Here is a 27209-nt window from a genome sequence, read left to right as displayed (position 1 = left end):
TAAGGCATCAGAGGCCTGCGGACTTTTAAAGGATCGCTACTACTGCAACATAGAACACTGGTGGCAAAGCCAGCAAAAGGGCAGGCTCTAGGTGACACGTATGTAAATAGCTCACTCCTACAAAAATCATTGTCTCCAGGCTAAGATGGGCTGAAAGGTTTTTTCAGGTTCACAACGCCAGTGCTAATCCTGTAATAAATCTGTCTGAGCTAACGACCGTAGCTAGATGAGCAGTGCCCCATTCATATGGGGTTAGTCATCTCCTCACCACAACATACTTCAGGGCAATATTTATAGAAGAAATAAAATGGTTTTTGTGAGTATATTAATTTGGTAGTACTTTGTTTCCTGGCCTGCTTTTAGGAAATATAAACTAACTCTGTGTGAGCTGTTATTTCATACGATGCAAAATTGAGTAAGCAATACTCTTTTTCTTGTTATTTGAAGTGTAAGATTAAAACTAGATGAAATTCTTGCTGTTCAACTCCCTGCAGAAGGCAATTTGCAAATGGCAATGGTAAGTTTGCCACGTCCATTTGTTTGTGGGGGGAAAAAATGTATCCAGAGGTGTATCACAACATTCTGGATGAATTGTCCCATGATGTGTTGTCTTGCCTTAGTGACTTCAAAAATTTCAGCCTGTACTTCAGCCTGATGGATTTAGGGAATGTTCGTACCTCAGAATACACTAGAATTTAATTGCTAGAATATTCCCAGGAAATTTGACTCCCAATCACCGTCAGAATAATGCAAATCCAATCAGGATAATTTCTGAAGTGAGGTTTTTGTGAAAAACTGTAATTCACAAAGTTCTTACAGTCTGTTGTCTCCTGCAGAGTTTTACCTGGATCCCCAAGCCACTGGAAATTTTTGAAAGGACTGTAAACGTAAATGGAGAAAAAAATGTTCCATTTGACAGGAAAGAAGATGAGAGCTGTAAAGTGTTAATCATTTGTTTGCTTTTTTGAAGTTGTGGATGAGAGCTCACACTACAGTAATGTTATAGATGATTGCTTTTCTCTCTGTCGTGGAGTGTTTCTAAATCTGTACCTTGAGTTATTTAATTGTAATGAGGAGAATGAGGAAAACAAATAGGTATCCCAGCTGTAGGTGTCTTTATCATCTGATGTCTTTCATATCACAGGCTTCTGTAAACTTATTAGTGCAGAATTTTGCTTTTCTTAGGCCATTTCTTATACTGCTTCCTATAAGTAGATTTAAAACACTGAAACCTGGTGGCTTTTTCAAACTTTTGTCAGCATGTGCAACCAATTTGTTTTGTGATTTTTTTGGATTGTGAAGGAACATCATTTACTCAAGTTCATGTTTGAGAGGGAAGAGCCTGAGGTGTCCAGAACGTGGACTGGAAGGGGTGAGGAGAGGGAAAGGAAGAAGGGCTTCAGACAGGGGGATAACATACAGGGGATAACATACAAGATGAGTTTTATGCTTAAATTACTGAGGCACTCTGAAAGAGTGCATTTCGTCTGGTCAGAATTTTATTTTGGATTCCCACCTGTAAAATTAGTTAAATACCATGCACAAAAAGTGTGACAGATTTTTGTTTCTTCTGCTGTCCCAGGAGAATTTTCTTAAGCAGCAGCTCTGTTTCTGAAGGATAGAAATCCTGAAAAAGGATTTGGTTTTGCATAAGAGTAATCTGTATTTCAAAGTCCATTCCTGTCTAAGAAAAATCCAATTAGACAGGCTTGGGAAAAAACAGCAAAATAGCGCATCTAGTCATATGACACATTGTGCCACTTTTCATCTTAAATGGAATATGACAGAAGATCTGAAGCATCTTCCAAGCACCTATCACCTCTGCATCATCTTCAAAAAGCATGTAGTTACTTTACTGTCTAATTGCTATTGGACTCAAAGGCTTGCTGTAGGTTACAAAATGTTGGAGTAGAGACAGCTCGCGTTGCTGTAATGTGTAAGTGGTTTACGGATCATGAGATGTCCCTAACTACTCAGATGAGCTATCCCATGACATCTGAAGACTGAATAAGGATTAGTTGTGCTTTCCAAATCAGTGAGTTTTAATTCATTTGGCTGGTTTTTGTATTTTAAAAAAGGATTTTTCCATTTTAAAGAAAGGATAAGTTATTTTCCGTAGGATGTAGGTGCTGCAGTGGGTCATATGCAGTTTGTTTCTTGAAGCTCTGAAATGTTCTAGTGCTGAACTTGAGTTGCTATCTGAAGATATATCCTAACATAAGCAGTGGTCTGATGGAAGAAATTCTGATCTTCTGAGAAAATATTGTCTGTGTGTGAAAATGTCAATAACTTTTATCCATAGTACAGTAAGTCTTGCTGCAACTGGTGTGAAAAAAGTGCAAGGAGACAAGTAACTTATAGCTCCTCTTGCCTGGAAGGAAAATAGAAAATTTATTCTTCTAACTGAAGGGTTTCAACAGCCAGTAGGGTCTAAAGTCCTATGTGCCATAGTCTTTACCATAGGATGCCTTATGGTAAAGAATGAAACAGTTTAGATATTAAAATCTGACATCAGCGTGAACTGGGAATGCTTTTTTCCTTTTTTCAAAATCAGACCAGTAACTGCACTGGGTGTTGTGGAAGTAGATGCTTCTGGTCAGATAATGGGCAAACCTTGCCTGTTCCTGCCACTGCCTTGAGAAGTGATCGCAAGTGAGGGGGGTGATTCATGGTCATGGTTCACTAATTCTTCAGTGTTAACAGAAAGTTCCTGAGAGATTTTCACTACAAGATATGAGGGAGCTGGAGACTGGTAACATATCCGGAGTGCTCAAAGGCCAAATTGAAAGAGAGAAAATTGGACTTAAGATAAAGAACTACTTTCTTTGTAATTGAGGTTGAGTGAACTTTTTGTGATTTTTTTTTCCGGTAAAATTAAGATTTACTGCAAAAACTTGGAAAGCAATGGAAGGGTTTTGGGTCATCTCTGGCACAAGAAGACCTTAAATAGTCTCAGAGGTTCTAGGCAGTGCATTTAAGGAATTATGATAACCCCAAGCTCACTTGTTATAACCGTATCACTTGTTGACAGTTTGTAGTCTTAGTACAATTTTTTTAAAACAATAAGTTGCATATTTACGGGGATTTTGAACCAACCCTATCTTAATTTTCCTTTTAAAAAACCTGTCAGCCCTCTCAGAGGGCAAAAGAGTGGAGTTCTACCTCCTAATGATCCGCTCTACTGTGGCACTTCGCATGCATGTTCCTGGACAGTGTGTCCAATGACTTTGTTAGTGAAAATAACACAGTATCTGCTGAGAACAGTTCACAGATGCACACCTTAAATCTAATGTGGCTGTTCTCCTGTTTCCAGTTCTTTCCAGTTTCTTCCTCCTACTTTTCTCTCACTTTCCCGCACAAACCTTCACTTCTTGGCCTGTCACTGCTCTGACGTTTGCCATCCTGTTTGTTTTTGCACGGGGAGAATTTACTAAGACACAAGGAACTGGAAAAGCTATTCAACTTGCCTTGTTCCTTCCCTGCTTTTAGGGAGGGAGGTTATCATAAACTATAATTCCTTGAACATCTTTACCCATTAATTCTGTTGGACCTTAAGCTTATCATTCAGCCTGGTGCATTTAAATGAAGGGGAAGAGGACAGGAAGGTGTTTTCCTGTAGTGTAAATATGCAAAGTAGGCTTATTTTCATGATTTACTTTTAATTGCCTTTGATTTGAATATTTTTGATTCTACTTATTTGTCCCCATAAAAGCCTTTCTTCACATGACTGGGAAAACAATAAAATGAATTTTATCTGGAACTAATTATGCCAAAACTAAAATTTCTTCCAAAACTAAAATTTCCAGGAACTGGCTTTCTCATGCTCTTTGCAAATAAGCTGACTACAGGTTAATAATGAGGTGATGGCAATAGAATGTGGGAGGGGAAAATGAACACTTTTCTGGAAGGGAGGCTTATTCCACATAAAGTTAGCAGCCTCCTGTGATAATCATAGAGGGATTACCAAACAGGCAAATTACTTTGAACAAATCGCTATGTCATTGTAGATATCACACTGACTGTGAGCAGCTAAAAGGAGAATATCTAGCTACATGACTTTCTTTGTTTCCTTATGCTATTCTGACCTGCTTGTTTTTCTTATTTTTCATTTTCAAACTTTTAAACTTGTTTTTCAGTGGATTTCCAAGAAACAGAATCTTGCATGGTAAACACTTAAGATGGGTGTTTCTTTGTACTAGTTACTGACCTGTAGTCCAATTGATGAGCGATATTTCAGTTCTTCAGTCTTCTTGGCTGAAAGAGCATGGTTTGAAACATGATGCTTTGAAGCAGACAAAGACTTAGAAGGGCAATTTGATATGTTTATTTAGTTGGAGAAGAGAGTGTGCTAGGGCATGAGGTAAGTATAGTCAATTGACTGTTGATTTTATCAGGATTATTTTACTCTACAGAGTGTTGTGTTCATGATTATGCCAACATAAACCATATCGCACTGCATGAGGGTGTAGTTCACATGCAGAATGGAATTCTCTTTGATTCAGCCATAGACTTCAATAATGCACAAGTCTGCAGGGAAGAGTAGTGTTTTGTGGGACCATTGTGTTTTATGACTGGGCAGTCAGACATGAAGAAAATGCTCTCAGCCATTACCAGTTTGGGTTAAAATGGAAAATATGATGCAGCAGGCAGCTCTAACAGAAAGGCATGACTGGCTGGTTCAGTACATGGACTACTGGCAGGCTTGCAAGGGTCCGCAGCACAGTTGAGCAGTTCAGTGGCCAGTGATAAACCGGAGCAGATCGGACATACAGAAAAGCAGGGAAGATAAAGGAGCCTGAGTGCAGCCACACTTCTCCAGCAGTTTGCCTTGAGCTGAGAAGGACACGATCTGCTGTGAGGCTGGTCCATCCCTCCTGCACAGAGGGAATGGTGATGGTAGGATGGCTCAGGAGCAGAACTAACTTTCTAGCCTTGTACACTTAGCAAACGTGTGTAAAGCACAGTTGGTGATATTATTAATACTGTCCTTGTAGAAGCAGTTAGTTATGGGGTTTCCATCCTTCCTTACAGCTGTTCTGTAAACCACATGATGGCTGTGATCTTTCTTCAGCAGAGATGTAGTGGGAGAGTGTCAGAAGTGGAGAGCACTGTGGAAGGACTCTGGGAAAGCACCTGACTGCTGCATGTGAAGGAGAAGTGCTGTCTTCTGTAAGCTGCTGACGTTGGCTCTTGACAGGTCTCTGTGCAATACGCTAAAGTCCCACTGACTGAATGAGACTTGGGGGGGGAGTGTCTGGGGACTGGGTTTGTAGTCCCGTGCTTTAAGATAGCACAGGGGGTGGCTCGAGTTCAATAAAGTTTGGGTAAATGGACAGTGAAAGAAGCACCTTACCAGAAGGAGGCAGTACAGTGGAGAAAAAGAAATAAATCTGAGATGGCTATTTGTGTGTGTGTGTGCTGCTAGCATTGCCTTCCTCCTGTAGTTGCTGTCTCTAACCTCATACTGCAGGAGAGTACTGCTTTCTACTTTTAAGAGGAAAGTATCTGTTTTTTTACCATTTTCTATGCAGCAATGCACAAAATGGTTGATAGATGGTAATGTTTGCCTGAGGCTGCACAGCCAAATTCCCTGCTGGTTGCTCACAGGAAAGTTTTGTCTTTCAATAGTTAGTTGCTACCGGCTGCACATTAGTACCTCTGTTTTAACAGCTCTGGAGGATTTTGCCATCAGTCTCTGGCTGCCTGGTGGACCATTTGCCTTCCCATAAAGCAGGACTTCTTTCCCAACAACCTGCTGCTTGAAATGCCCATTAATTAATGGGCATTTGAAATGCTATGGGATTGCATGGTTCTCACAGTTCAAAGGCTGTAGATTCAGCTCAACTGAAAAAAGAAAAAGAGTACTTGCTTTAGTTATAGCTGAAAAACAGCACGTTTCCTCCGGTCTGTGCGGAGCCTGTGTCCAGGGTATGTAGAGAAAGCAAGCTGCTCTTTTGTGTCCTGCTTCTGAATGATCAGGTGCTCCAGGAGAGAGGGCGGCATATAAATATGCCAAACTGAAGAAAATAATCAGCACACAACCCACAAAGCATGTTTACCCTAGGGAGCAAATTTTACTTTCACACAGGTTTCTTCCTCCACCAACTGCAGTGGTGCTTTTTCCTGAAATGTCCTGGGAGGAGTTTGGAAGGCGCTGGCACTGCAGGAACTGCCAGAGTTTCTGTTTCCACTTTGAGAATTTTTGCAGTAAAGGAGGACAAAACATCTTTCATCGAAGGGCTGGATTTCTTCTGAGCTTGACTCAGAGTCTCTGCTTGTAAATGCTCTTACTGTTCCTCATATATTGCTATTGGGGCGGATTTTCAAATTATGTAAACACTTGAATGTTCAAACAAAAAAATGCCTGTTGACAGAATTGGACACTATTTCATGTGCTATCACCTCCTTTTTTCTTTTACCCTTGGCAAGTCATTTTGACCACTGTTTTTGTGGGTGCCTGATAATTTGTGTGTTAACTTCTGGTTTTCCCCACTTGGTACGCTGCAAACCTCGCTTACGTTGTTAAGCTGATGACACACAATAGAGCTACGAGTACATAGCACCTTAAAAACTGAGAAACAAAACAATGAACCTGGTCTTAAGAATTTTAAATATCTTCTACTGGTGACCCATTGGAAACCCCTGACCTTGGAAGACAGGGAATGGGTATAATAGTATATGAATTGTCAAGTTAATGATGTACATACCTAGGTGTCAACAGCACCTAAGCAGGACGCTTAATAGAGAAAATCTAGATGAGATTGTAAAACTAAAATGCAAATGAAAAGCTTTAAGAGTGAAACCTGCTAGCATAGGCTAATTCTGCCAGCTTGAACCCCTGAGTGGTTTGTGGCAACAACTGCACTTTCAGTGCTGGTTTTAATTGTCATGGTCTTGTCAGGCAGGAGCTGCAGCTCGCAGATATGCGGTCTCTCTAGTGAGAGGTGAAGGCACCTTCCCGGTGTCAGCTGATAAGTTTAGCGCTGGTATCTGCGCAACAACAAAACCGTACTGTGCTTCTGTATTCCTTGCATGATCTCTCTGCTGTTTCTGTGTTTTATCATTGTGCATACACAGTGTGAATACACTGGGTGTGCTGTAATTCAGACTGTGGACTTTTAAAATTACAATCAGACAAGTAAACAGAGCATGACAACTATGATCATCAATTCAAAACAGCTTGATTGGACCAGTGTCTTCTCTTTAGAAAGGGAAAAAAACTCAACCCCAAAACAAAGAGCCGTTTTACTGATGGCTTTGTGCCTTCCACAGGCTGATGATGTGTTTTATGTTATTGCTTGTGTTCTGAGTCCTTCCTACCATTTCTGATTTTACTGCTATTATCTGTCTGCTGCCATCGTGATAGTATTAGAAACAGAATGTAGCAACATCTATAATTAGAGTTGTCTACACATTTTCTTTCTATTTTCCATTTGACTCATATTTCCAACTTTCTAAATCTTTCGGTTTTCAAGTTGAGATCATCAAGACCAGCCATTTCTGAGAACAAGGGTGGTGTTTGTCCATTTAACTAAGCCAGATTTTGGTCTTGAGAGCAGATATATAAGAAGAGCAGGGCTGGAAATTGAAATTTGGCAAAAGAGAATACCCATAGAGGAGAAGTTTTGGAAAAAAAAAAAAAAGAACCTTCTTTCAAGAAAGAGACCAAAAATATGAGGACCTTTAAGTGGTGACCTATCAGAAAATGCTGTCTTTAAAAGATGCATAAAATTGATGGAGTTATCTAGGTAGGCGCATGTGTACCTTAATGACGGTGGAAGTGCTGAGCAGACATTAGAATTATATGTGTTGTTTTCTCTGGATGAGTTTACAGGAGACTGAGAGTCATGGGACGGGCAGGGAGATAACTGCCTGTAGTGTGACTCAGGAGAAGATGGACATGCCTAGCTCCGTAAAGCCCCTGCCCTGCAGATCAGCCAAGGCACCATTTGGCTGCCAGTGTCAGCAGCCCAGCCAGGCAGGCTGAGCACATCTGCACGTTATAGGGAGGCACCTGGTGGGAGCAGCAGCATGGGCTGGCAGCCCTGTACCTGCTGGGCTGACTAAGCTGATCCTTGGTACCTCTCTCTGTAAGCTCCTCTCCAAGAGGTTTTCTGCACAGTCTGTTTTGGCTAGACCTCACCTGAGCTGTGCTACTAAGCACAGGTGTGTGTTAGCAGTGTGTGTAAGCCATGAGTGACTTGTTGGTGTTATGAGTTGTCTAAAGTTGGAGCTTTTTGCATTATTTTGTTTGTTAAGACCCTTCAAAGCATCCTACTTTGTGTCATGTTTTGGGGAGTAAATTCCCTTCTGCTGAGATCCTTTCTGCTCTCACTGTGATACCAGAGAGAGTGCTATGTGCGGTTCATTGCAAGCACAGATTTTTTAGATGTGTGGGACTGGCAATCTGTGAGTTAATTGTTGATGTCTGCATGCTGCAATTAACCTAATTATGGTTTTGATTACATTAATTAAACTCTTTGTCCAGGACGGCAGCTGTTTAATCATCTGCCTTGAGGCACCCCCTCAGTTGGGGTCATTCTGAACCCTGCTGTTTTGGGCTGGCAGAATTTGGTGAATGTATGATAGTCACCAACAGTACCTAGACCCTTTTTTCCCTAAGTCTTAAACTTTCTCTTTTTAAAACCCTGTTGTGAAATTTTGAATGCCATTGGTTGGCTTCCCTATTCCTGTTCTTGGGAAGCTCTTGAAAGTGTGGATCTTCACCAAGGTGGTGAGAGAGTTGTCTTTTTGCACCAATTTACACACATTTGCCTTCCGGTGAAGTGCTGGATGCACAAACCCTAAGAGAAAAATTAAGTCTTGCTTTGCTGCTGTAGCATTAATTTTTATTTATATATTTATTTATTCAGTACAATTAGCTGCTTTGCATTTCAGCTTGTTTTGGAGACCTGTTGACTTGTAAGGGTTAGGATTTGGGAGCTGTGCCATAATGAACCTCTGAGTCAGTTTTGGCAGAACCAGCAGTGGTATAGCATGATAGGTAAATGAAGGTACTGGTTCGGGGCTTTACAAGATGTTCCTATCTTTGGTAGCTATATTGAAATAAGTAGTAAATTGTGGTGCTTTTGCTGTTCAGAATATCTGCAGAGATCTGGTGTAAATCAGTAAGGGAGGAGGATTTTCAGTGGAGAGCAACATTTTTTAAATTTTATTTTCAAGGTAGAGAAATGTAGACTGATTATTTGGAAGTAGATAATGACAGAGGCTCACTGATTGTGTCTTGGGCTCTTCAGCCTTGGTTGCTTCTCTTTTATCTTGTGAACAGAGGTGCTGCAGTGGCTGTTCATTCCCTTTGCAGAAGTTTTATAAAGATATAAAACTTTTATAAAGATATAAAACTGTTAGAGAGTGTCCAAAGGAGGTCTACAAAGGTGGTGAAGGATCAGGAGAGGAAGATGTATGAGGAGCGGCTGAGGTCCCTTGGTTTGTTCAGCCCAGAGCAGAGCAGGCTGAGGGGAGGCCTCATGGCGGCCTGCAGCTCCCTCAGGAGGGGAGCGGAGGGGCAGGCGCTGAGCTCTGCTCTCTGGGGACAGCGACAGGACCCGAGGGAACGGCATGGAGCTGGGACAGGGGAGGGTCAGGCTGGGTGTTAGGGAAAGTTCCTTCACTCAGAGGGTGCTTGGGCACTGGGACAGACTCGATAATCCTTGGAGGTCCCTTCCAACTTGGGATATTCCATGATTCCAAGTGTCAGTGTAGCTGTTCACTGTCTGTCAGCTAAGGGGTGCCTGGATGATGTGAGCAGGGAGAAGGACTTGGTCAGGGAAGAAAGTCCTTTCCTCCCCCACTCATCGTGTTGTATACTTGTTTCTCTGTGTGAAAGCTCCAGCATTTGGGCTGATGTTTTAGAGCAGACAACAGCAATTCAAACATGCTGCTAATGTTGGGCTGTTACATGGGAGCCTGATGGTAGACTCTATCACTTACTGACATGGTGGTTTGATTTAGTTCTTGAACTGAGAAACCTTCACCAGGGGTATTTTGACAGTAACTTAGAGGGATAAGAAGGTGTGGACATGAGGAGGGAGTATTAGTTTAGAAATGAGATGTATTTTACATAAAGGCATTACAAGCAGTTTATGCCTGGACAGTAGTCTCTGATCTGAGACAGTTCAGCACCTGTGATCAAACCATACTTGTGCCACCTCACAGCACATTGACCATGTAGTTGGGAAAGCTTGGCCAGACTGTGGCTTTCCTGAAAGCAAGGAGAGATGTAGAACTTTGGTATGGATTGGTAGCTGACAGAAAGCAATGAAGAAATGGTTACTTTAGCAACAAAAGACTCTAGACCTGGTGGAGTAAGTCCTATGGCAACATTAATACCATTATACCTTTTTTAGAAGACCATGGGTCTTTTAAATATGAATGCTTCAGCACATGCCTAGGAGTGGTTTCTCCACAGCCTTGTAGCAATTGTGATCATCTATATGCCTATAAAAATTTCTGTGCTGATTTTGTAGCGTGTTATCATTCAGTCTATGCAGAATGGTCTAAGTGACTGTAAGTGCAGTGAAGAGGGAAACCGGGCAGTTCCATGCAAATATATACTACATGGAAACAAGGGCTTTCCTGGTGCTGCACAGCTAGGCCTCGTTGTTAATGCTCAGGGAATGAGCAGAAGGCACTAATGCAAGAACTGTGTTATCTTAATGGCAGTTTATTGGAATTGGTGAAACAAAAGGAGGAGGAATTTAGCTCTTTTTGTTGTTGTATAAAACGCTTCACAACAGTATTTCTGTTTTCTGAATGCTTTGGTTTGCCCCACTTCGGGGGTTCTGGTCTTTTGGGGCACACGGAAACCCCATGCCATTTGGCTTGTGACAGCTGAGGGTGCTGTGCAGCTTGAAGCATCAAGCCTCAGGTTAGAAAGATTGCTTTTCAGAACTGAGAAGCATTTTAAATTGATGGCACTTTTACAGTGAATACCTTTCCAGAAGACTGAACAGCAGCAAGCCTACAGAAGCCAATTCCTTTATACATTGCCTTATCCCTTGTGATTGCTGTGACGATTAAATAACTTCAGAGTAGAAAAAGTTTGAATGGCATTTGCCTTGAGCATTCTTGTGCAGCGCTTTTTTAATGAGTTCCCACACTTCCAGCTTGCAACTTTTAGTATTTAAAGCTTTTTCTGTGCTTTCAGTCTTATTTTAATGTTGATGGTGTTTTTTTTTTTTAAGGACTTTTATTAGCAGTTGTCTTTTTTATGTGGAGTATGAAACTGGATTAAGAAAAGGATCTATATTCATTACAACTTAATACTGCTCTAAGTTTAGTCTAGCTGGAAGCCTGAGTCTATCAGATGGTACAAAGTTAGTATAATATATGAAGGAAAAAGCCCTGATAATGAACACTTGACCATTCCAAAGTATTTTTAAACACTTCACAAAATAATTATGAATGTTCATGAGACTGCTGTGACAACACATTCCCACTATCATACTGCTGTTGGAAAAGCAAACAAAAAGCAGTGAAAGACATTGCTCCTCTTCAAGGCTAAGGAAGAGGAGACTGAGCAAGTACAAGCAGAGGGAGTCAGGACTGGGCATTAGCTGCTGGTAATTCTCAGATCACAGTGGTCAGTGTCTGGAAGGGGAAACATACTACTGGTGTGTAGGGTGAAGTATAAAAAGAATTCTTTTAAGAATCTTCTGCCTTCTTTGTGACGCACGTGTTTTCTCCCTCTTGCACTTGGATTAGAAACATGAAAATGCAGTCCTGAGTATTCTGGGTTGGGAATCCTGATGGTGAATCCAGTCAAACATGGTTTATTGAGCAGTTTCTATCTTACCTGTGCCCTTCTCAGACCACACTAACATGAGGCATGGCATGGGGTTGCATTTAGAACTGTTCAGAATTTGACAGCTCTCCTTTGTCAGTGGCAGAAAAATAATGACAAATAGGGAAGGCTTCTAGTAAAACAGATCCACACAACTGGGGAGGAAAAAAGGTTCATGACATCAGCAGCATACACAGAAGAACCAGTGCTTCCTCAATTTCCAACTGCAGAGCAGTGATGTCTAGATGGATGGATGCTGCCCCTAATAGCACAGTGATAAGGAGAACTTGGGTAAGTGAAAATGCTGTTAAGAGACTTGTGGCTGTGCAGAAGGTCTTGAAGATCCCTTCTGCCAGACTGCAGAATAGCACAAAGGACATCAGCCCTTCCTTTCACGCCCTGCTTGTGACAACCTGTTTACTTAGGCTTTGTATGGACGATACTGTTAGGACCCAACGTTTTTGTTCTGTTTAGTGCCCTCAGCGATAATCTGTCTGGATTTCTTGTCTGTTCCCCTTGACTTGTTCTGAAGTGTTTATTCTTTCATCTTTCTGACTTATTACCTAAGCTTTCAGCATTGGAAAAAAAATGGAGAAAAGTAAATAACAATCATAGAGTATTTGCTTTAAGATATATATTTAAAAAAGCAATTTATTTTCATTAGCCTCTAGCAAAGACAACATTCTCCCTGTACTATTTGTTATTACAGCCACTGTGTTTCTCTGAGCTGACTTGCACAGTCTAAAGTGTCGTGCATTGCAGTCAGTGCACTGACACACAGGCTTCCAACAAAGCTTTTAAGGATGCTTGCTAGGCACAGCTCAGCCTACTACTTTTGCATTTCACTTGCTGATCTTAGCAAACATCTTCCTAACTCCTTTCTTCATTGAGCAGGCTTTTGGTGTGATTGCTTGCTCCTGGATAAATGACAATTCACCCAGAGACTTGTTTCTGTGTCCTACTGGGAGCTGGTTACCTCATGTTCGGAGGCAGTCAATGCTTGTTAGCCTCTAGAAGCTGCAGAAGGTTCTGGACACACAGAAAATTGATCTTAGGGCCTGCAAAGGAAATAAGCTGATAGGCAAAAGGTGAAAGAAACCCTGCTGCTTATCTCATCGGTGCTGAAGAATGCTGCAAGTGCAGTGAGAGCCAGCGGGGGCTGGTGCACAGGGGAGCGGGCCTGAGGAGGCCGGGCTGGGCTCAGTTCCCAGCTCTGGCACATGCTGTCCCATGGGACCTGATGCAAACTGCACCATGTCTCTACTCTACAGGCCTTGCCTCTCGCGCTCTGCACTTCTTGCAAGTACAGACCTACCGTCTTTTAGCATGCTCAGTACGTACCGTACTACTGTGCAGCAATTCCTCCTCTGCAGTGCTACTGAAATGTCTTTTTGACTTTAAGGACTTTGGTACCAGCAAAGGCAAGCCTGTCCAGAAACTGGACATTTAAACTCCCTCCATATTGTTGACCAGTTCAGCTGTCATCGGGTGCTTTCTGTTCCACGTGACTTATTCCAGTTTTTGTTTCTCTCTGTTTCTGTGCCCTCCTAATCTCGTGTAGATTCTTTCTCTCCTCTTCTGTCCCCACTCTTACTTAGGCTCGCATCCCTGTCCCTCCCGCTCTCCAACCTGTGAAGGCTCTCTCTGTTCTCCTGACCATGTAATTTAACTTTGATTCCCTCCTAGTCATTAGGCTTCTCTAGTGAGGCCAAGAAGGTCTGGCAGCCTCTTTGATGGGTCTGCTAAGCTGTTGATTTAAATTTTGCAGGCTCTGTGGTGCAGAGAGACTGCTAAATCACTGTTCCCATGACAGGTTTCCGAGAGGCTGGAGGAAGACAGAGTATTGAATAGAAAATTGGAAGAGGTGAGACAAAATAGGAGGGCAGAACTTCTGGAAGGATGCATGAAGAATATTTTTGGGCCAGGCTGGTGACAAGAATTTGATAGGGGGAAGCAGTTTAAAGAAGAGTGTGTGCTCTCACATGGGGTATATGGAGAAGGCAGGATAAATGTTTATCCATCAAAGGGACATTTGTCAGAGGGAGCTGAAACTGTGGTGACCAGATCCAGAATGCTCAGCATAAGGAGCAATATTTAGGAGACAAGAGACACTTATCCAGAAAATCTAGCTGTGTAGTTTGCAGGCAGATTCTCTTATTTAATTTAAAAACAAACAAACAAACAAAACCAAAAACTGAGGCTGTGTTCCGTTCCAACCGCATCAAGTGAGCTAGACAGAAAAATATTTTAATAGCCTGGTGCTCATGTGCTGATTGATTACAGCAACAGATCAAAGATAAGTATTCTGTCAAGAATCATTAATATTTGTCAGCCAGTAGTAGCTATATAGTATAAAAAATCTTGGCTGCTGAGAGGTTTTCTATCCGTGCTTTGTTCCTAAGACGAATAAATGAATATTCACAGTAGTGCACACAGCTTACAAATGGTTCTTCACATAGCTTTTAAAAGATGAGCATGCAGATTATTACCACAATTTGTTAAGTGCTAAACTATGTTCCTGCATTTTTACGTCTTTATAATTTGATAACTTCAATGCCAGTAAATGACGTATAATATATTTACCATGACTGTTTGCCCAAATCATATTGTTCATCTTCAGTGACTGCATGAGCTGTAAGGTCTTGTTTTGTCCTCTGTCAGTGGAAAGGAAGAATTTAAGAAGAGATGGTAGATGCTATTTAGTTGATACTGTATGTGGCAGAGAATTACAGAAGACAAGTGCTTCAGTGCTGAAACAAGGGAAAGACTTGTGATAACTGCAAAAACTCCTCCTCTGGAAGTCCTCTGATGTTGTGAAAACGGTTCTCAATCTGCTAGAAGAATTGGGGAAAACTTCCATAGTGACAGCCTCAAGACTGGTGCAAAATTAAGCAGGATCTGGTATATAGCGTCAGCAGAGAGCAGGAATCTGCACTGTCAGGACATCTTGTTCTGGAATCCAAAGATCAGAGTTTAAGTTCAGGAGAAGTCACTGTTCTCATATTACCTGCCCTGTATCGTGATGATGAACTGTTTATTCTGAGGTGTGACCCCTGATGACATGCTAGGGCTAACATAAAACTTGAGATTCTGAATACTTTTATCAATTGCTACAGCCACCTTATATCCCTGTGGTTCCTCTGATTTTGCTGGTGCACGCATATGAAACCACTTACACAGGCCTTAGAAAGTACATTTTTCCTAGGATCTTTTGGGAGTCTTAGGGTTGTAGGTGTTCTCTTGTGCAGCTGGCCCAGTAAAGCTTCCTGCCTGCCAGAAAATACATAACTCTAGAGAGAGGTGAGAGCAGAGATGCAAGTGTTTATGTGCAAAGATATCTGCCTTCCCCATTCTAATTAATGATACTACATCATTACTTTTCACTATATAAATTGGTATATGTGCAAATATATTTGTGTTTTGTGCTGGTTTGCTATCACACTCACCAAAGCACAAGGCTCAGCTACCTGACATACTTTATAGATTTATGCAGGTGACTTCTGTGTAATGTTTACTTCAGAAAGAAATTAGGCAGTATTGCTTACACAATGACATCTACCCCCTGAGTATAATGATGTTTTTTTTAATAAGTTGGGTGTAGAACGCCCAACTGTATATGTGCCTGCCTTTTCTGCTGCTTTTAGTCATGCTGAGTTCTTGTAAACAGCAGGGTCAGCCTGGAATGCAAGTGTTTTCAAGATTGAGGTCACAGGGACAGTAATGATTACACATTTCTGAAAGTTAGGCTATAACCCTCTTCACCATTCCAGAGAAAAGTATTCTTCTCACATGCAGTCATCCATGGTTTCTCATTAAAAAACCCATATGGTTGCTTCAGCTACTTTTTAATAAGTTATGTCTTCGCTAATCTGTCATTTCACTCATCAGTAAAGCAGGCCCCCTAGAGAAGCCACAGACTGTGAACTTTTCCAGTCTCACATTCTTGCACATACTGTATGCACCTATTGATGCTGGTTTGCAAGCACATCTGTGATTAGTGTGTGGGAGGAGCATGACTCAGACCCAGTCATTCTGGTGACAATTAGTCTTTAACCGTCTCAAATTAGTCTTCACCTGTGAATGTCATCTGTATTGCAGACCTCACTGGCTTACCCAACGTAATTAAAAACTTCAGTATTCTTATTTGTGTTGTAAACAACATTAAATATTTGGAGCTATTTAATGACATAAAAAAAGGGAAGCTTTTAGACGAGTTTGTCCCTAGGTTTCTTTGGGAAGCATTTGAAAACCTGGTGTGGAATATAGTCACATAACCTGTTTGTACTTGTTGCAGCCAGAAGTAAAATGTGTGTATGTGCAAGATGGGATTTGCAGGTCACTCAGTGCCAGCTGAAGAGCATCGTGCAATCTTTCTGTGGTTACTGAAGTAACACTACTCTGGGAGCCTGGCTTACCAAGGTTATTGCATCAGAAGCCTCAGAACCCAAGCTGCAGGGAAGCCAAGCAGTCACGTATAAGTCCAGTTAAGTGCAATAGCTTTAAGGGCTTAATTTCACAGCAAAGTGAACCTGAAGTGAGAATTAGTTGTCGTCCTTAACTCGGGTATCCATTCATCCTCGTCTACACCACTATCAGGTCAAGTGCAGTGGTGCTCTTAACTCCAGCTGGCAGGCCTGTCAACTAAATGGGCTTGACAACTCCCTGATGATTAACACAACTGCTGTGTGCAACTAGTGTATAGATCATGGGTTGTTTTGCAGCGTGACCACTTGGAGCAAAGTTAGCTTCAAAGGTGCTGGTAAATGAAGGCCAGAAGACCCAAGTTTTCTCTCAAATGTGCAATTTGTTTTGAGGGTTTTGTTTAACTAGCTTTTTGGTTTGGGTACAATGTAGCTAATCTGGGGATGTCACTTCTCTTTGGAACGTGATGTGGAACAAGAGATGTACAATTTTTACATCAGCTAGTTGGGTAAGGCCAGCACTCTGCCACCCACCTCTGGTTCACTTCACAATGGAACCATAGTGCCTTCGTCCCACTCTGCTTTTATACTGGGATAATTAATAGGCATTAAAATCTTACCTTTTCATTTTTTCCCAGAGAAGACAAAACCTATAAAAAGACTGTGATGTACTTGCTGCATAAACAGCAAAAGCTTTTCTAAGTTAGTGGTTGAAAGCTAGTGGTCGACGAGAGCTTCTTTGTCTCAGTATTTCTCCTAACAGTGTCCTTAACTTTAATCGCAGGCATACATGCTCACACCTGTAGAATAGTGTTTAAAGCTTATGTTTAAGTGCATAGCTAATAAGAAGTGAGATCATTGCAGCCTCAGGGGAGGCCTTGGGTCCTTCCTCCTTGTATTCTTACTGCTGGATGCAGATCTGAACTTACTCACATGAAATGCAGCCAGCTATGAACTTACATGGGCACTCTGGTGGGAGTAGAGAGAATCAACCTGAATCCATTTATCATTGTGAATGTAAATGTATATGTAAATATCTCACTTTAAAGTATGAGAATCCTGAAGAATGCTGCTGGGGCACTTCTCAGCAAGTGACTTTAGCCAGCGTACTCTTGTGTTGCATATGTGGTCGAGCAAAATACAGTCTAGGATTCAGTATGTGTAAGTGCTGGTTGATGTGCAGCAGGATTGTAGGGAAAAGGCCAGAAAGTCTGGGTAAATAACTGTCTCCTAAAGCCCCTCTATTTCCCTCCCCCAAGGCTTTGTGGAAAACTTCATACAAATCACAGAGGAAATAGTATAAACAGGAGCCAGAAAACCCACAAATGTAACCAGTTTCACATGAAAAGATAACAACTCTTCCTCCTTCCTTTAATCTTTTCCTATTTTTTTATTTATTTCTTTATGTGTAGGTCTATTTCAGTAATAGATTAAAAAAATCGGAATTTGCTTCTAATTGAGGGTAACCATTTCAGATGAGCTGAGGGTAGATAAAAAACAACTTTCAAAGCAAAAGCCTTCGTATGGGTACAAATCAGTAAAAACCTATAAAGAGTATCTGGAGATTTAATTTTAACCAAGTAATTGAAAATGGCCATGCATTACCCTGTATAAATTGTAGAAGAAAAATGATGCCCTTTAATGGCTCAGTCTTCATTTAAATAGTGATCTGTTCATTAGTGCTGTGAAATGAAATGGAAATCCATTTCAATTTTCTAGACAATTTAAATTTTATTGTCCATAAAATTCTACAAAACAGTAAAATGGTGTCCTTTCTTGCAAATTGCAGAGGATTTAATCAGATTTTACTATTTTAATAATTTTCCTCATTATGAAACCTGCTAGTGAATATGTTGAGCTAAAGTCATCCCATGTTGGTAAGTGTCCCAGTGGTGAATCTGGCCTCATATATTTGGAATACAGATGGTTTTTGCAGCTGTAATCTGTTTGTGCAGTTAGTTTCCTCCCGATAATCAAATTGGCGTGGTCTAGAGCAAGGCTTAGCATTCGCTGGAGAACACATGCTTAAAAGTTAGAGCATCATCAAGATACTGCTCCACATTTATAACCCTTTCCTGACCCCCTGAAGATGTTCAGATAAGTATCTTGTTATTTATGGGAAATGTAGCTGTTGGGTTATTTTTCCCCCTTTAACTAGTTGTGAAAATCAGGACATTTTCTGGCTGTTCTGCCTTTTCTTATCAGAGATGAACCCATGTTACAGGGGATAAAGCATGAAGAGGTAAATGGAAAGTACAATTTCTGTGGAATTATCTTTCTTTTTCTCTAGTTTTACAGAAACCTTTCAGTAATCTTGCTGACATTTCTCCTTGCTTGTCTTCTTGCTAGTTGCTCTTGCTATTCCATATTGTTGTATTTTGACTGAAATAAAATTTGATTCTGCCAGGAGCTGTCTGTGGGCTCATTGATCAAACTGCAGCGGCCCTCTGAAGGTCTTTTTGGTGTCAAAGGCTAAGGCCCTAATTTCAATTAATATTTAGGCATTACTGTGTTTGGAGTTAGTCATGGCAATTATTCAGGTTTAAGAACTTACCCGTAAGCTGAAGCAGAGCATGTATTTTCATGGCTATTTTATGATAAACCTTTGGATATAAACCGATGTTTTCCCATTGGGCCTAACCTGTAAGCGAAGTACAGAGCCTTAACAGAAATATTCATCTCTTCAGATAATTTCAGTGAGAAGAGTCAGGTGAGCTCCTTGATGTGCAAGTGCTGTTAATAGAATAAGAATATAGAGTAATTTCCTAAATGTGAGAGGAGCACATGGCTGGAAATTCAAAGTCCCCTGGCTTGACATCTCATACCCAGGATGTTCTCTCTAATTCCTTTAAGTGTCGTGTTTATGTCTTATATTGGCTTCCTTTTACAGCAGAACTATAATACACAACTAGACTCTTTAGTCCTTCGCTGTGCAACCAGGAATACATCCAGCTCTTCACAGGCTAGCTCCCACTTGCTGTGCATCTGGTTACTTTGGTAATCTGCTTTTCACAAGCATCTTGGCTGCACTGGAATCTGGGGCTGCCATTAGACCCCCCTCTGGATGGCTGTTTGCACCTGTCACTGTAAATACAACACTGAACTGTCAAAACAAGTGAATGACAAGTTTTGTGCATCGGGATTCTTGACATTTTACTTGTCTAGATGCTTCCTAATTTGACAAAATCCAGACCTTACAGTGTTAATTTGTGTTAATTCAGTCAGGTGCTGCTGTACACAGGTAGGAGTTTAGGCCTTGGCCCTGGAGGTGATACCCACCCTTCCTTTGCACAGATTGCCGGGGGGCCTTTTATCCTCCCTCTTCAGAAGCAGGATCTTGGATCCGAGGAGCAGCCTTCCACAGAGTGCAGCCTGGTGTTGGCCCTCCTCTGGAGCTGTTTGTGTTGGAGAGCTCTCGCATGGCTCGTGCTGAAGTTTGTTTTACTGCCTTTTATTCGCTTTGGCTCTGATCGCTGCTCTGATCAGTTTTGGTCTGTGTTTTCCCGTGCTGTTTATCTCAGCCCAAACATGCTGAAAGCGAAAGCAAAGCTAGTCAGAGATCGGCGGTGCCCACGATGCCCGGGCTTGTGAAATCCTTGTGAGCCAAAACATCTGCAATTGCAGCTACCAGCTGCGTGGGTGCTGCCAGATCAAATCAAAATCAAGAAACTTCACTTCTGAAACATCCTTAAGGATGCTGGAGTTCAGTGTCATTGGAAAGCTTGGTGGTTTGCCAACACTTACTTCTCTTCTTCCATATTAAGCCTTAAATTGGCCAAATGTAAGTGGTGTCAAGTCCCTGAGGTAACGGGAGGTTATTTGCCTGTAGGTCTCTACTGCTGTAGTAGCAATCTGCTTTTATTTTGTATTGCTAGGAAAGGGTGCAAGGAGAGGAGGAGTGGGACTTGCCTGTGGTGTTTGTTCCAGAGCTGTTCTTAACTCTTCCCTTTGTGCCCTTACGCGCTGCAGACAGCCTATTTTTAAGGTGCACAGATGTTTCTGTGACTGCAGTCCTTGGTAGTTGCTCAAGTGGCTTCTTAGAGCAGCTGTTCCCTTGTTTATGTCTCTGACTTGTATTCCATTGCAGTTCTTGGTCTATGTGGTTGGTTTTCCTTTTTGGAGGGGGGATGGGAAGGGAAAAAATGATGTCTATAATGCTCTGTTGTTTACCCCTTCTCAGCTGTCTCCTTACTAGTGGCCTGTCCTTCTGCATGGGGACATTTCCTTTGTAGCTGGGGCTTGGTGTTTCTTCCTGTGCTCAATCTGTTGTGAGCAGCATGATGTCAGCAAATGCAATGACAAGTGTGAGAAGATTTGCAGTAGGATTTGACTAGGAGTTTGATATAATTTGCCCGTGGTCTCTCACCTTTCATCCTAGAAGTCAAGTGGTTCTGCCACATAGCTTGATGCTCATTCATGTCCCACGTGGCCCATTCAGGCTTTCTGCTTTGCTCTTTGTCATCATGTTGATTTTAGGCTTGCTCAGTTGATAATAGTGTGCCAGTCCTTCAGCCTTTGCCATTGCTACTGCCCTACTCTTGCTTGTGGGGTGCCTAAACTGAGGGGAAATTTAGAAGCTGGTGGAGTGAAAGTGGAGGGAGGTGGAGCAGTTCAGTGCATCAGTTAGTCTGGGAGAATAGAGAGCCGTGGGAAGAGCCAGCACTAGCAGTCAGTGGAACAGCAAGGGGTGACAGTTCCTCTGGAAACTCACTTCGAAAACCATTTTTTTCCCAAGTTGTAAAATGCAGGAATTCATGTACATGCTAAGCAATTGTAACTTGTTTTATACCCTGGGAAAGTATTATGCAAATATGTTGTGAAAATTCACAAACTACATAATATTAATTGGCCTATTAGATTGTGGCTGTTTGCATTTGTTTCTTTTTTTTTTACTAGCAGAATGAAATGATACATCTCTACATTGCTCTAATAACAAATAAAAGCTAGGCAAAAGATTACAAGTAAGAAAAATATTTGTAAAATACAAAGCCTCCTAAGAAGAACCAAATTAAGCAGCTCTGCGTCTGTCTCGATAGAAAATGGTGCAACCTATTTAAATTCTCTACTGTTCTAGAAGGCTTATACGGATACTAGATAAGTAAATCTTATTTTAGATGGTCCTGATTGAAAGTTGCAAGTCTACAAATAACAATTCTATTAAACTAGTACTGTAAATAATGCCTTGATAAGATACCTGTTCGGTTTGGTATTTGCTTGTTGGCTGTAATTAACAGTGCAGTGTTTTTCTTTTAACTGCATACTCTCTACCCTTAAGTAGGAATAATTACCACTAATCAAGACCCCTAATCTCAAGCAATTATAAGCTCTTACATTGTTCTAATTGCTCATTTAAAAACAATGTGTTTTCCTCATATGATTATGTTATAATCCATACAGTTATTAATTTCTGCTTTTCTTTTTATCTGATCAACGTTGATTTTGTGTGACCTCACAATGTGTTATCTGAAAAATGCCTTTGGGGCATGCATTTTTTTGTGGTTAATTTACTGTTGTGTTTCATCTTCGGTGAGAAGTGACATATTACGAGTTTTCAAGGCTGTGTTTTCTCTCAACTCACGCATGAACTTGATGTACACTAGGAACCCGTTAGTGAAACAAAAGTGCAGCTATACGTTTCAGTCATCTACTGTTTGTAAACCCAGGTGCTTGCTCTTTGAATACTATTTAGATTAGCACAGAGTAATCCTTAAGTATGTAAGAGAGGTGCTCTGTTTTAGAGGTTTTAAAAATTGTTAAATAGAGCTGATATGCAGGCAGGCAGACTTTCTGGATCAGCTTTCTAGAAAGTGCAAGTGAAGGCGGCTCAGTTTTAGGAAGAACTGCAGGTCTTGGGGGCAAGATGTGAGAGGTTGTTCGCTGGTTGGTGTTGGTCTCACTTGTTGCTATCTGATTCTTATGCACACATTTTGTATGCAGGGGATTTGGATGAGTGCATTTTGAACAAATCATCATCAATCTGATGATTCATCTCAGGAACCGCATGCAGCACTTACATCTGTAATTGGGGTAATTGCAAACCTCTCATTCTTACAGATAGAAATTCTTCCTCTTAAAATTCTAAAATCAGATCCCAGGTCTTCTATCCGTGGTAACTGAGACCTACCGTGACTTGTATTTATTTCTCTATTCTTATTTGTTTCATCATTAAAAGTAGCAGATTATTTGGTGACCTTTCCAACCTGTATCTGACCTTCATGATTCACTCATGCGGCTAATTGGCTATTGAAATTACTATGCTTTTGTCTTTGACGTTATTTAAACGCTGGCTTAAATGGGGTGACACAGACTGCATTGTAAATGGGTGGCCACATTGTTGAGGACAATGTGTTTTTCTTTATCTGTTGTCAGAGAAGAATATTTATGTCTTGGTGGGGAGAAAAAACCCTCTGTCCTTTCTGAGGGATCTTGACATTCATGGAGAGGAGGTGTTTGCTCTCTGCCTGATGTGCTGCAGCTCTGTATGCAGTGCTAGAACAGGCTATTGCTTGTTCTGCAGCAGATATTTTCTCCTTGGTCAATGTGTAGGCATGGTCACTACAGGTTTATTCCTAGACACCGTTTCTCAAAACCCACCACATTGCCTCCTTCCAGCGATGCCTCCAACGAAGCTTTTAGGGTCAAATTAATTTGTGACCTTCCTGTGTGGCACACTTGTGGCCTTGCTTGACTCAAATCCATGCCCTGTGAGGACATTCCCCTCTTTTCCCCCAGTCCTTTTTCTTTATTTCTGTTGTCCCTTGCACATAGGACCACTAAAGAACTCATCATTTCTACAGAGTTCATAAGGCAACGCCACAAACTGCAGCAAACAGCTCCAGGGACCTTTGGGTGTTGGACATGAAACCATATGACCTGCGCTGTCACTGTTACAGGGCAGCGGTCTAAAGTCACGGCATTCAATCAGTCCTGAAACAAGGATCTTGAGGTTTTGCTCTGTCGTAAATTCTCCAACTTTCTTCCTGTGGGAGAGTGTTTGTTTCTGAAGTTTCTGGGGCTGTGATGTATTGCAGTGGATTCATTTCATTGTTCCTTTGAAAGAAAGGAAAGGGACACAGCTAACTATTTCTTTGCAGGAAAAGGTCAGTGTTTAATATGCTAATGTCTCTACCCAATTTTAGGCAGCAAATATCCATGGCTTTAATGTGTCTTTAATAGTAATAAAGTGGTTAGCTAATGATAAATTAAGGATTGTAAATTTGGGGATTTTTTTTTTTTAATGAAAAATTAATGTAGGCAGCAATAATTTTTCTTGCCAAGATAATTGTTGTACTGGAGCATCGTAGCTGCAATTTGCAGTGGAAATTGCTCTAGGATTGCTCACCTTGTAATAATTGAAACGAAGAATCAAATTTCCTTTTTTTTTTCTTTAGGCTTCATGTAGCTGGACAGTAAAGGGGTGGATGGGGACTTCATTTTTCTTTTGCTGGCGTAGGCCTATACATCCCTAGACATCAAATCAGCAGGTCTTGCTGTTTGCCAGAACACGAGACTGTTGGATGCCCTCAAGTATGGTGGCCCGGAAACCTACAGATAAGAATTTGCTTGTGACCCTGTGCCTAACCTGTCATCTGTTTTCAGCATTGTATTGGCTGGCAGAAGAATGTTGTTTCTGGATGACTTTCCCTGCTGCAGAGTTCAACCAGTGGGACATGCACAGTTTTGGATGCCCTGGTTTGGTTTCTCGTAGGGAACCTGGTAAAGGTCTGTGTAAATAGCAATGTTTCAGGGGTTGTGTTTGCATCTGCATGACAGAGGGCAACACAGGACATAGTAAGGGGAAGGTAATGTTTGTTTTTAAAAGCAAAGTACTCATAGATTAAGGAGCATATATAGTCGATCTGTTTGTTTTTTCTTCTCTGAAGCATTTCTTCATTCTTCAGGACTCATTGCAGCAGAGCTTCAGGTACGGTTTAGCTCAGGCATAAATTGAGGTTAAACAGAAATAATCTATACATTGCTAGTCCCTGTGTCCCTATTAATATTCTCTACTTTAAAAAAAAATATTAGTTGGCATGGTTTTGTATGTATGTGTCAAAGGAAGCTGACATCTTGTTCAACAGAAGAAAACATTTGAATTGCGGTAATGGGTAAATCCTTCTTACCATCTGTTTCCGCAAGTCTGAGTTGGTGAGGCTGCACTTAAGAATCAAGGGGAAGGTCTGTTTTATGAGATTCAGCCAAGGCTTTAAATGGACTTCCTTTGCTCTCCTGCAGAAACAGGTCAGGAGCCTGCCAAAAGAAGTGAATTTTTAGGAGAAAGGTAATCTAACTTAAATCTAGGACTGTGCATTAAGATCTTTTTTTAACTTCATTGCAACTCCATGTGGAATTCAGTTTTCTGGACATATGTGGAAGAAGGAGAAGGTATCACTCTCTGGATACCTAGTTAGAGACCTAAACTCATATTCAGCCTTGACTCATATTCAGTGTTTCAGCCTTGACTCATATTCATTTTTTTGAGACTTGAGTCTCTTTTGATAGGCTTACTTGGGGAAGTTTAGATTGGAGTTTTTAAGTGTACTTGTCTGTGAGGTGTGGTGTGAGTAGCCTCCTAGGTGGAAAGAAAAGTTCTAAAGTAGGTCTGGAGTTCAAATTCCACGCCTTGATATGGGCCTCTCACTATGAGAAAGTGCTTTTTTTAGATATTTTATCCAGGTGTATGTCTTGGACAAGGTTAAATATTGCAATGCCAACCAAATGAATTTGGCTGAGGCAAAGCTGCCTTTTCAACCTGTCTGACCATTCAGGTCATTCTAGGTCAAATGTAATCATATCCATAAATTCATAGCTTAATTATACAGATAATTAGAGGATACAGAATCATATTCTAAAATAATAGTGCAGTTTTAGCATCTTTAGTAGTTTGAGTGATCAGTGTTGTATTAGCTCTGGATGGATATTGCATGTTAAGCAGCGTTGTTAGATGGTGGCTTGCTATTTTAAGTAATGCCCTTTGTTTTCTTACCTTGGTTATGCTGCAGCTTGTTACCCTAAAATGCAAGGTAATCATCAGCTGCAGTACAAAAACTGCACAGGTGTCTGAAGTGGTGTTTGGTGCCTTGTAACAAAGCTTTATTTTGAACAGGATAAAACATCGGACCAAGATTTCTTAGTGATAATCTTTCAGGAAATAAGTAAAATCACGGAAAATCAAGGACCATCCCTGAAGTGTTTATGCAGTCACTGGAGACATAGATACTTAAGTACAAGCTGTGTGTCTAAATACCATTTTTTGTATTTGCTCCAGAGAGTAAGTTATATGGCAGCTGTCCAGCACACTAGACACTTGAAGGCAGACTGATGAATTGGTCCTGAAAGAGGAGCTCAGGGTTTGTTAGAATTGTCTCTCAAAGCTGAGCTCTGTACCTTGCTCTCCTTTTAACAGTTGCTTCTATTTGTGCCATTTCTGATAGCAAAATCCCTGGATCTACGTCTACAGAAATAGCTGCAATTGGCGAAAATCTGAGATTCCTGTGCAGCCTTTAACCTGTCTAGCATTCCAGAGGTGTTATGGAGCCTATTGGGCTTGAGAGCCTTTCATAGTTAATTCACTCAGGGTTTGCACTGTGGATACCAATATTTGTACTTCAGAGTGCATCCTGATCAGTTTAGGGGACTGAGGAAGCAAAGAGGTAGCTGTGCTGACTAAGCCAGGTAAGTGCCCCCAGGTCCAAGCTCCCACTTGTCTGTACAGAGGGGTAGTGGGAAAAGGGGGGAGCTGGTCCCAGCAGGAACTCATGAAAATCAAGAAGTTATACAACATTAAGAAGGAATTCTGTAGAGGAACAGCTGGGTAAAGACCTTGAGCTAGTCTAATTTTAAATTGCATCTCTCGATGATCAGGGAAAAAACAGTCCTGTAAGCTTCTCCTGCACGTTATTAAAGTTTTTTTTTTTTTTTGTTGGTCATAAAACCCTAAAGAGTCTTAGTTGGCTTATGGATATCTGACTACAATGCTGACCTGAATAAATAGCTGCACTCTCAAAGGAATAAATGAGGAAATATATATATTAAAAAAGAGGGGGTGAGGGAGGAAGCAACAGCAAAAAGGGGGATTTAGATAAGGCAAAAAGCTATTTTTTTAATAAATATCATTTTCAATTATTTATTTTTATCTCAGAGTGGAACATATATGATGCTGACAATTCAGTGCCTGTTTTAGGGGACAGGAAATGATAAAGAGGAAGAATGTCCTCAGCAAACCAGAGCACTTACTGGTGGCTGTCAGCACATTTGCTGTCTGACTGTTCCTCTCCCTGACTGCAGTCAGCCTCTCACCTGCTTATCGCCAGCCTGATTCCTGACACAAGAAAGCTCCCTGTGAGGTTTCCTGTCCTTCCCTTTCTTTCAGAGCTGGATTAGCTGAAATAGCCTCAGCCCCAGCCTCTGCAAGACATCAAAACATAACCACCAAGACTGCCACCAACCTCCTGTCCCATCTTGGGCTTTGGAAGGTGGATTTTCTTGAGTCTTGTGCCTTTTCATCTACTTCCCTCCACTACTGGAAATACTGCTTTTTTTTTTCTGTCTCACATTCATTATTAAACACATTTTGATCCACCAGCTGGCTTTGTATCTGTGCCCTGTGCAGACAGAAGAGCAGCGTGGCGGTCTGCGTTTGAGGGCTTTAGCTCTTGCTTCAGGCCTTGCTGTTCTTCTGCCCGAAGAATATAAAACATAATGTGAGTTTTTATGTATTATTAAACTTACATCTATAAATCACTGACCCATGGTAGCTGTTTATTACATATTCCATCTTCTGCTTTGATGCATTGTTGTTGTCACACTGAGGTGGGTAATGATGACTTGGCTTACTACAGTGGTAATGCACTCAGAGCTTGGAAATCTGTCACTGATGGCATTTCAACACAGGCACTATAAACCAGAGATGAAATTTTAAAGTGTCTGCTGTCAAGCAATTTGTCTCAAAATTCTTGTTTCTTCTGTTGTGGTTCCGTAAGGGT

The 27209-nt window shown here is 41.2% G+C and overlaps 1 protein-coding gene across 1 annotated transcript in view; it reads left to right on the top strand.

The window, feature by feature from the left end:
• The window catches only part of KCNH1 (potassium voltage-gated channel subfamily H member 1), a 179407-nt gene that overhangs the window by 60304 nt on the left and 91894 nt on the right, over positions 1–27209 (top strand). The gene's annotated exons all lie outside the window — the stretch shown is intronic.

The sequence above is a fragment of the Cygnus atratus genome, chromosome 3, assembly GCF_013377495.2.
Source record: "Cygnus atratus isolate AKBS03 ecotype Queensland, Australia chromosome 3, CAtr_DNAZoo_HiC_assembly, whole genome shotgun sequence".
NCBI lineage: Eukaryota > Metazoa > Chordata > Aves > Anseriformes > Anatidae > Cygnus > Cygnus atratus.
This window is presented reverse-complemented; position numbering and strand designations above follow the sequence as displayed.